Source organism: Dendrobates tinctorius, unplaced genomic scaffold (assembly GCF_039654945.1).
Source record: "Dendrobates tinctorius isolate UK_male_01 unplaced genomic scaffold, ASM3965494v1 ptg000030l, whole genome shotgun sequence".
Lineage (NCBI taxonomy): Eukaryota > Metazoa > Chordata > Amphibia > Anura > Dendrobatidae > Dendrobates > Dendrobates tinctorius.
In genome coordinates, this window is record NW_027361698.1 from 59,247,545 (window position 1) to 59,259,965 (window position 12,421).

A 12,421-nucleotide genomic window follows, 5' to 3' on the forward strand; every position below is an offset into this window, starting at 1 on the left:
GTACTTTTCAGGCACATTGACAACGAAACCAATACAACAGAAGTTCATTCTTTTCTACTCAGTGGGAGTGTTTCCTAAGTCTCTTTGACATTTATCATTTTCTAAACCTCGGTCAAAGTGCACAATGAAAAAGATCAAGATAGTATGCTTGAAGTCAGGAAAACACAGTCTTGTTCAGCAAAAGGTGATGAACCCATGAACCCAATTTTTAAAGGTTTCAGGAGTACAACAGAAGGAAAGTCCTAAGATTTATACTGTTACAAAGTTATCACAGAGCTCTGGGTGTAAAACCACTTGTGTGTATTATATAATGTCCAGATTAAGATTTTAGCTTAACATTCTGAAGTCAGATATTTTAGGTGTTGAAATCCAGTAGGTGTACAGAGCCCTAAAGTACTGTTAATGCTAATGGAACATATGGTAAAACTGGTAGAGTAGCCAACTTCATTAACCAATGAGCGCTAACAACAAATATTCTAAATAAAAATGAATGCCACATTATATTATATTCTATCAGTATGTTGGCTAGCGTCAAACATTGAAGGAAATGATAGTGTAAGGTTAGTTGCACCTAAATTAGAAATACACGTGCAAGGATCAATGGAGACCCATAAGAATCCACAGCCGTTAAATGTTTATCAATGGTGTCAGTATGGACATGAGTGCAAACCACTCAGATAATATGAAAACCAAAAAAGGAAAAAAACGAGTAATGGTTAAAATTGTTTGTTGACGTAACAGGACAAAAAGTATATTACTAAATATTGTCTTAACTAAAACAAGTATGAGGGCAAGTGGTGGCACAGAAGGCGCATACATCAAAATCAATTACATATAAAGCAGCCAACAATATTCATGGGGGAATGGTATCTTATGTATCAAAATCATAGAGTTTTTTGTAAAGTGCAAACAGTACTGTTAGTGACCATAGAGACGCATAGGTGGTGGTGATATATAGAAAGTACTAGGTGCCTAAATGAAGTTAATGAGGGGAGCATATACATATAAGGGTATCAAGTAAATAAGTAGGTGGAATACATGGTAGTTTGTATTATTAAAAAAAAGTAAAGACCAGCAAACAAGAGGGATAATAAATAAGAGGCTTATTAGTATATGTATATTTATATATGTATATATATATATATGAACAACGGCAAAGCAAAGTCCAGCAATAACGTGAGCAATCCAGGATGCTGTTAAAAAAATGTTTCTTTCTTTTTATTCAGAAATCCATTAAAATGCAATGGTCCAAGCAGTTCAAAACAGCAATAACGCAGGAAAGTCGTGCAGATAGGACTACGCGTTTCAGCGGTAAAACCCGCCTTCTTCACGGTCCAGAATCTAATCTGCTTCCCAAACATGGAACCTTATATACATCCCACTCCCATTAGGGTAATTATAAACATATGTGAGAGACTTAAAAACATGTCCTATAAAAGCAGATCAAACATATAAACTATTCACATATTGATCAGTATACAACATGCATAAAGATTATAAGGAAAGAATTCAACATATTGGAGAAAAGTACATTCGGAATCTCCAATAACCTGACCATAAGACTTGAGTGGTACAAAAACATAGAACAATAATATTAACCAGTATTGTATAGTACAAATATATCAATAGTGCATAATGATATCCAGGCGGTTATTAAAGCCCTGTGGCATGCGAGTCCCCAACTCAAATATCCACCTACTTTCTCTTGCAAGCACTTTTTTATGAAAATCTCCCCCTCAATGGTTTTTTTACATGCTCTATGCCCATAAAGGAGAAACCACGTAAATCTCCATTATGTTTTTTTGAAAAATGTCGGGATACTACTGATGCACCAACCATAGGCAGATTACTGGCGTCTGATAGGTGTTTGCGGAGTCTAGTTTTAAGGGGATTCATCGTACAACCTACGTATTGCATACGGCATATATTGCAATTAATTAGATACACTACATTCTCCGTATTACAGTTTATAAAAGAACAAACATTAAACTGTTTTTTATTGGAGATAGATGTAAATATTTTGGATTTATTAGCAAAACCGCAGCACTTACAAATATTGGCACCGCATTAAAAAAATCCTGTTGTTTTTAGCCAATTGCTAGGGGAAATTTTATCCGGATCTTTGAACATGCTGGGTAGAGTTGAGCGATACCATCCGATACTTCAAAGTATCGTATCGGATGGTATCGGCCGATCTTTAAAAAAAGTATCGGTATCGCCGATTCCGATACCGGAAGTCCCATTCAAGTCTATGGGACTTCCGGTATCGGAATAAGAAAAACCCTTTCCTGCCCTTGTACAGCCTCTCTGGGGTCTGTACGGGCCTTTCGGGGGGCTGTGCCGGCCTGCCAGGGGGTCTGTGCAGGCTCCGGTGGTCTGTGCCGGCCTGCCGGTGGTCTGTGCAGGCTCCGGGGGGCTGTGCCGGCCTGCCGGGGGGCTGTGCCGGCCTGCCGGGGGGCTGTGCCGGCCTGCCAGGGGGTCTGTGCAGGCTCCGGTGGTCTGTGCCGGCCTGCCGGTGGTCTGTGCAGGCTCCGGGGGGCTGTGCCGGCCTGCCGGGGGGCTGTGCCGGCCTGCCGGTGGTCTGTGCAGGCTCCGGGGGTCTGTGCAGGCATCGTCCGATGGGACTACAAGTCCCATCTGGCGATGCCTGCTACCATGACAGTGATTGACACATTAGCCAATGATGGGACAGTAGTAGTCCCATCATCCGGCTAATGTGTTAAATGTTAAAAAAAAAAAAAAAAAAAATTACATGCTACATTCATACTACATACTACATACATGCTACATTCATACTACATACTACATACATGCTACATTCATACTACATGCAACATACATACTACATATATACTACATGCATGCTACATATATACTACATGCATGCTACATACATACTACATGATACATACTACATATATACTACATGCATGCTACATACATACTACATATATACTACATGCATGCTACATACATACTACATGCTACATGCATGCTACATACATACTACATGCTACATGCATGCTACATACATACTACATACATGCTACATATATACTACATACATACTACATATATACTACATGCATGCTACATATATACTACATGCATGCTACATACATACTACATATATACTACATGCATGCTACATACATACTACATGCTACATGCATGCTACATATATACTACATACATGCTACATATATACTACATACATACTACATATATACTACATGCATGCTACATACATACTACATATATACTACATGCATGCTACATACATACTACATGCTACATGCATGCTACATACATACTACATACATGCTACATATATACTACATGCTACATACATACCACATACATACTACATACATGCTACATATATACTACATGCATGCTACATACATACTACATATATACTACATGCATGCTACATACATACTACATGCTACATGCATGCTACATACATACTACATACATACTACATGCTACATACATACCACATATATACTACATACATACAATACATTCATACAATACATACATAGACATACAGTACATATAACATAGAGTAACATACTTACCAATACTTGTCACATTGTTCCCCGAAGCCATTGTCGTCTACGGAATAAATATTAACATAACAAACCACAAAAATACTCACCCACGATCCGAAGCAGTCCACGAGTGTGTCCCACGACGATCTTGGGTAGAGAACTGCAGCATCAGCTGATGCTGCCGTTCTCTACGGGCTGCAGGAATCCAATGACGGAAGGTAGGTATCCTTCCGCACTGTATTCCTCCGCCACTTAAAAAAAAAAAAAAGTCCCTAGTCTCACTTTATGCCATTGCTGTGTGGGAATTTCCCACACAGCAATGGCATAAAGTGAGACTAGGGACTTTTTTTTTTTTAAGTGGCGGAGGAATACAGTGCGGAAGGATACCTACCTTCCGTCATTGGATTCCTGCAGCCCGTAGAGAACGGCAGCATCAGCTGATGCTGCAGTTCTCTACCCAAGATCGTCGTGGGACACACTCGTGGACTGCTTCGGATCGTGGGTGAGTATTTTTGTGGTTTGTTATGTTAATATTTATTCCGTAGACGACAATGGCTTCGGGGAACAATGTGACAAGTATTGGTAAGTATGTTACTCTATGTTATATGTACTGTATGTCTATGTATGTATTGTATGAATGTATTGTATGTATGTAGTATATATGTGGTATGTATGTAGCATGTAGTATGTATGTAGTATGTATGTAGCATGCATGTAGTATATATGTAGTATGTATGTAGCATGCATGTAGTATATATGTAGTATGTATGTAGCATATATGTAGCATGTATGTAGTATGTATGTGGTATGTATGTAGCATGTAGTATATATGTAGCATGCATGTAGTATATATGTAGTATGTATGTAGTATGTATGTAGCATGTATGTAGTATATATGTAGTATGTATGTAGTATATATGTAGCATGTATGTAGTATATATGTAGTATGTATGTAGTATATATGTAGCATGCATGTAGTATATATGTAGTATGTATGTAGTATATATGTAGCATGCATGTAGTATATATGTAGTATGTATGTAGTATATATGTAGTATGTATGTAGTATATATGTAGCATGTATGTAGTATGTATGTAGCATGCATGTAGCATGTAGTATGTATGTAGCATGCATGTAGTATATATGTAGTATGTATGTAGCATGCATGTAGTATATATGTAGCATGCATGTAGTATGTATGTGGTATGTATGTAGCATGTAGTATATATGTAGCATGCATGTAGTATGTATGTAGTATGTATGTAGTATGTATGTAGCATGCAGTATGTATGTAGTATGTATGTAGTATATATGTAGTATGTATGTAGCATGCATGTAGTATGTATGTAGTATGTATGTAGTATGTATGTAGTATATATGTAGTATGTATGTAGCATGTAGTATGTATGTAGTATTTTTTTTTTTTTTTTTTTTTTTTTTAACATTTAACACATTAGCCGGATGATGGGACTACTACTGTCCCATCATTGGCTAATGTGTCAATCACTGTCATGGTAGCAGGCATCGCCCGATGGGACTTGTAGTCCCATCGGACGATGCTTGCACAGACCCCCGGACATCAGCACAGCCCCCCGGCAGGCCGGCACAGCCCCCCGGCAGGCCGGTACAGACCCCCACAGGGTGCACAGCCCCCCGGCAGGCCGGCACAGCCCCCCGGCAGGCCGGCAGAGACCCCGGGCAGTCCACACAGCCCCCCGGCAGGCCGGCACAGCCCCCCGGCAGGCCGGCAGAGACCCCCGGAAGGCCCGAAATGACGGCGCATCATGATGCGCACACACCGCGCATCATGATGACGTCAGGCCGTCAATCAACTGAACTTCCGATTCCGATGCCGAATTCCGATATTGAAAAAATATCGGAAGTCGGTATCGGAATTCCGATACAGCAAGTATCGGCCGATACCCGATACTTGCGGTATCGGAATGCTCAACACTAATGCTGGGTGATAATAATGTAGCTAAAGTCGGGGCTCTTCTTGCCACAAAGGCAATATCATTATTTTCCACAATATTTTTCAAAATATCATTCTGAGATAACAAGGGAAGATATTTTTTGATGATTTTAACAATAGAATTAAACTGAGAACTATAATTGGTACTGAAAACCACCCTAGATTTTTTAGAGTCAAACTGTCTTTTTTTCTCAGTAGATTCCAACAGCTTAACCCTATCCATGCCTGCTACCATTTTCTTGGCTCTCTCCAAGGACCAATTAGGATATCCCCTTTTTTTTTAAATTATTACAGGTCATTTCAATTCCTTACTCCAATTTGTCCCCAGATGTGGTATTCCTTTTTAATCTAATAAGCTCCCCCACAGGAATATTCTGAATGACATGTTTGGGGTGATTAGAGGAAGCCATTAAAATACTATTACATGCAATGGATTTTTTATAGGGAGATATCAGAACCCCATCATTGTCCAGATCTGAGGTCAGTTTCAAATCCAAGAAGTTAATTGATACCTCATGACCACTACTGGTAAATTTTAGATTGAAATCATTCAAATCCAAATAGGAGAAAAAACTTTTTTTTTTTTTTTTTTTTTAAATGCGGTGCCAATATTTGTAAGTGCTGCGGTTTTGCAAATAAATCCAAAATATTTACATCTATCTCCAATAAAAAACAGTTTAATGTTTGTTCTTTTATAAACTGCAATACGGAGAATGTAGTGTATCTAATTAATTGCAATATATGCCGTATGCAATACGTAGGTTGTACGATGAATCCCCTTAAAACTAGAATCCGCAAACACCTATCAGATGCTAGTAATTTGCCTATGGTTGGTGCATCAGTAGTATCCCGACATTTTTCAAAAAAACATAATGGGGATTTACGTGGTTTCTCCTTTATGGGCATAGAGCATGTAAAAAAACCATTGAGGGGGGGAGATTTTCATAAAAAAGTGCTTGCAAGAGAGAGTAGGTGGATATTTGAGTTGGGGACTCGCATGCCACAGGGCTTTAATAACCGCCTGGATATCATTATGCACTATTGATATATTTGTATTATATAATACTGGTTAATATTATTGTTCAATGTTTTTGTACCACTCAAGTCTTATGGTCAGGTTATTGGAGATTCCTAATGTATTTTTCTCCAATATGTTGAATCCTTTCTTTATAATTCTTATGCATGTTGTATACTGATCAATATGTGGATAGTTTATATGTTTGATCTGCTTTTATAACACATGTTTTTTAGTTACTCACATATGTTTATAATTACCCTAATGGGAGTGGGATGTATATAAGGTTCCATGTTTGGAAAGCAGATTAGATTCTGGACCGTGAAGAAGGCGGGTTTTACCGCTGAAACGCGTAGTCCTATCTGCACTACTTTCCTGCGTTATTGCTGTTTTGAACTGCTTGGACCATTGCATTTTAATGGATTTCTGAATAAAAAGAAAGAAACATTTTTTTAACAGCATCCTGTATTGCTCACGTTATTGCTGGACTTTGCTTTGCCGATGTTCACATTTGTATGGATGGACTCCTACATCCAGATCCGGGCACAACGGAGTTAACCAGGTCAGCTGAGGTCCCAGGTGGTTCACAGGAGTGAGCTGGTCTACATTGTTGGATATATATATATATATATATATATATATATATATATCTGTATGTAAGTATACGTTCCTATGGATATGCAAGCAGATACATAACCTGTTTAAATTGCATGGGAGTGATACAACAGGGTTTAAATGACCACAATTGCAAAGGGGTACATGCCAAGAAGAATGATATGCTGGGTAAGATGTGTAGCACCGGTACCCAGACATGTGTTTTGGTCCATACCTTCGTCAGGGTTCCAGCGCTGCATATATCACCCAGCATATCACTCCTCTTGGTATGTACCCCTTCCCAATGGTCATTTTGACCCTGTTGTATCACTTCTATGCAATTTAAACAGGCTATGCATCTGCATACATGTCCATAGGAACGTATACTTTACTTTTTTTTGAGAATACAAACTACCATGGGATCTATCTACTTACCTCATACCCTTAAATGTATATGCACTCCTCATTATATTCATATTAGCACCTAGCACTTTTTATACAGTATATCACCACCACCTATGCTCCTCTATGGTCACTAACAGTACTGTTTGCACTTTACAAAAAACTTCTATGATTTAGATACAAAGATACCATTCCCCCATGAATGTTGTTTGCTGTTTTATATGTAATTGATTTTGATGTAAACTCCTTCTGTGCCACCACTTGCCCTCATACTTGTTTTAATAAAGGCAATTTTTAGTAATATACCGTACTGTCATGATCTGAATTTGATCTGACAGTTTTAAAAGCACAGAGTGAACTTTTTTTCCTTTTGGCAAGTTGCCAAAGTGACTTGACTGTCCCCGGTGGTGGTTAGTGGTATCGCACTTTAGGTTTAATGCGCACATAATTATGAATCAGGTGTGGGGCTCTTTAAATGAGTCTCAGGGTGTGTAATCACGGCTGGTCATATTGATTGATTCATTCATTGATTCTGAGTTTGTGAGAGCCTGGTGGAAGGATGGAGCTGGAGAGGAGTCCTGTGCAGTCAGCCAGAGGAGACGAGTGGCAGCTAATGGGGTCTGCAGGAATTGCTGGCATGGTGTGGAGGAGTCGCAGTGATGGTGTCAGCAGGAAGTGGCTGCATGGTCTGGTGGAGTGGCGACTATGGAGAGTGGCACTCACCATGTGGGACTTGGCTGCTGAGCTGGACTCAAGCATGCTTGACTTCATGGCAGAAGCTGAACTCATCTTTGGGACTCTGTTCCTAAGCAGCAGCAACTGGTGGTGGACTCTGCTCCAAGGCTGCACTATGGTGAAGGATCCTGTTATGGTGATGGATCCGGGTGGAGGAGAAGACGCACGCAGGTGGAGGGCTCTGTTGCAGGAGCATAAGCAGAGAGCATAAAGCTAAGTGGTGTCCCCCTGTATTGTCTCTTTCCCTCGTGTGTGTTATTAGTGCAGTGGTGGGATTAGTCTCCGCACCGACCAATTCCCTAGTGAGGGTTTAGGGTCAGGGCGAGCAAGGGTTTAAGGTTCACGTGCGGCGACAGGTGCGGAGCCTGTATAGGGAGCGTAAGGAGCGCAGGGACACTGGCTCAGGGGAGCTTAGGAGGTCTCCATGTCCCCATTCCCTATCGCAGGGCCCACCAATGTTAATGTTTCCCAGGTTCCCCCTTATTATTTAAATTCGCCACTGGAGGCGCTGTATCCAGGGTCACGTGTGTTATGGGTTTGCCTTGCGGTAACCGCTGCGTCCAGACACACATTTACCGTGACACATACTTTTTGTTGTGTTACTTCAAAATACAACTGTCACGATGTGACTTGGCCCTGTGTGATGCGACCCGACGATCGGTCGGTCACTAAAACAACCAAGACAGACAAGGGGATCCCATTACAACGGTGGGCCCTTCAATAGGGAACAGGGAAGTGGACACCTCTTGCACGCTCCTAGGAAGAGCCCTGAATTCTCCTCATGTTCCCTATACAGGTTCTTTAAACCTGTGGCCGACCTGGATACCCCTGCTCTCACTCACCCTGCACCTATCCCTCAGTAGGGAATTGGAAAGTGCGGACACTGGTCCCATCACTCCACTAATACAACACAAGGGAAAATAACAGACAGGGAAAAACAAACAACTTAGCTTTCTCTGCTGCCAATGCTCGGAGGCAGCAGAGTAAGGCTGGTTTCACACTTGCGTTTTTTTGCGCTAAAAAACGCATGCGTTTTTTTTCCTATATTTTGCATGGGATGCGCTTATGTGCGCATACACATGCGTTTGTATGCGTTTTTCCGAGCATGCGTTTTTTTGTGGTGTGCGCTCGGACGCACAAAATGCATTCTGTTGCATTTTTTGGGCGTCCGACTTGCCTCAAAAAACGCATGCGTGCGCAATGTGTTTTTTTACAGCAAGACGCCCATTATAAGTCTATGGGTGCGCATATGTGCGCATTGCCATGCTCATGTATGCGTTTTTTCCGCATGCGTTTTTTTGTTGACCATTAGTCAGACAATGGAATTTAGGGGATTAGGTTATAGTTAGGGTTAGTTAAGGGGGTTTAGGGTTAGGGTTAGGGTTAGTATGGTTTGGTTAAGGGTTAGGGTTTAGGGTTAGTTAGGGTTTAGGGTTAGGGTTTGGGTAGGGTTTGGTTAAGGGTTAGGGTTAAGGTTAGGGTTAGCATGGTTTGGTTAAGGGTTAGGGTTAGGGTCAGGGTTAGGGTATGGTTTGGTTAAGGGTTAGGGTTAGGGTTAGTAAAGTCATGGTTTGGGTTAGTGTGAGGGGCCAACTAATGTTGGAAAAAAACGCAAACGCGGTAAAAACGCACTAAAAACGCATACAAACGCATAAAAACGCTGCGTTTTTTTCTTGCATGCTCATAAAAATGCTTGAAAAAAACGCAGCATTTGTATGCATTTGTATGCATTTTTTCCATGTGTTTTTTTGCGGGAAAAACACGCTGCAAAAAAAAGCAAGTGTGAAAGTAGCATAAGGCACTCGAACTCCGCTTTCAGCAGAAACACCACTGCTGCAGATAGGCTGCAAAAAGCTCTACTCCAGATAGCTCCTCTCTTCTCAAAGGTTGGTTTGCAAAGCACCTGCTACTACCAACAGTCAGCTGGTGTACCAGGTGACCTTATATAGGAAGGCGGGAGTGGTCTCACCAGCAGCCTAAACATGTAGTAACACCAGCGGCCACCGGAGGTGATATTAACTTCCGAGGGCCAGAAAGGAAAAAAGTTTATATCAGAGAATCCAGAATCTGACAGATCCAAAAATGGATTGTAACATCAACTTTAACAGTTCCTCGTTTTTTTTTTCATTTTTAGTTGCAACTAAAGCAGATAATATTACAAGTCACATTTAAGGAATAGAAGTAATGTATTCTTGTTGAAAATAAAAATACACAAAAACACAAATTAGTTCCACAAAAATAATATAAAATAAAATTCAGTTGCAACTGTAGTTATCCCCAGTATTCCTATTCTTAGTTTGTCTTATGAAATTTTCACATGAACCAATAATCAGGTGAACAAACCTTCATGAAAACACTACTTCCTGATGTTCGTTTGGCAGGTGATTGCATTGGTTCATCTTCTCTTATAAACAAAGAGGGAATAATAGCTCTTATAGTTCTGACATGCCCCCTTTCTCATCTTTGTTAGGTGAAAGTTATGAGAAAGCCTTCTAGGTCTCTTAGTTTTATGATTGGCTGAAGTGGTCCTGGGAAACATCTTAACAGAAGAGGAGTCATTGAGGCCAGGGGGAGACACTGGCAGCGGTAAAGAGATATGCTGTGAAGATGAGAGGTGTGATTTTTTAACACTACCATAGGCCTATTTATAAAGCAAACTATAATAATGAACAACTCCTGTAATGGTGTCTTTGCTATGGTAATAAAGTAACCACTTTGGCTAGTAGTAATATTTTTTCTTAACTGGCCACTTTAGACTTGAAAGTGTTAACAGATCTAAAAATGTATTATTTAATTCCAAAGACCAATAATTGCATCAGTCTCATCAAGCTAAGAACTAACAGGCAGGTAGTTGCTAACTATTTGCCTATTCTGTTTGGTGTCAACTCAGAACGATCATAGACCGCTCCTACTGGCGATTCTGCTGCCTCAAGTCAACAGAGCAGCTCTTCCTCTTCTTGGCTACTCTGTTGATGGGACGTAATTGCTAAAGTCATGCTGATTTATAGCCGGTTCCCTGCACTTAGGTAGCTGCGAGCTGGCTGTCGATCAGCATTACATCGGCAGTCAGTTCCTATCAACAGAGCATAGCAGAAGAGAAACTGCTCTTCTCTTAATGTGACATAACCAGAAGCCACAGGATCACCAGTAGGAGTGATCTGTGACTGCTCTGAATCAGCAGAGATCAGCAGCGGGCAAAAAAGGCAGGTAGTTAGAAAATACCTGCTTGAAAGTTCTGAAGCCTATAAGATTGAAATTAAACAGCCCAAAAAAATCCTGTTTAAAAATGCCATAACAATGGCATTGTGCCATTTACTGGGCATGTTTTACTATAATTTTGCTTTGTGGTTTTTAGCCAAATGTTTTCTACATGGAAACAAGTTATTTTGTCTTTAAAAAATGCTTTGGAGGACAACTGCAATATTAAGAAACTGCACATTTTTTTAGTGTAGCATTTGGTCACGATGCACAATACCACTATTTATGAGTGAAGGGAAACAGTATTGAAAAATATTTAGAATTGAGAGTCCTCAGTGGTTGATACCTTTTAATGGCTAACTGGAATAATGGTAACACATTGCAAGCTTTCGAGACTACCCAGGTCTCTTCATCAGTCTAGACTAATACAACATCTGATGAATCACATATTTATACACAAAACAGCACAGGAATAACACAATAGATGAGACAAGTGACATGAAACAGAATTGTCATTATGGGAGAAGGATAAACATAATTATTGGAACAGTTCATAGATAAAAATTCTGAAAGTTTTGTTATCCTCTGACTGGGGTCAAGTTCTGTGTTGTGTGATGCTCCCAGAAGGTCTGAAGAGCAAATTCCTTAATTGATGTATAAAAGACATACATCCATGTGGCACATTCAATTGCACTAAGTGTGTCAAAGTCTGTCATAAATTTATACTCCCAGACCCTTCTGTCTCTCTGAGACTTGAAGTTACCTTTTAATACAAGTAATTTAATGTCCATAATGCTATGACTGGGAATACAAAAATATTTTGCCACAGGTATATCCATTCTTTTTTCTCTTATTGTGTGACGATGAGAATTCATCCTTGTTCTCAGTTTTTGCCCTGTCTCCCCCATATACAGACCCCCAGTTAGACATTTAGTACAAATAATTAG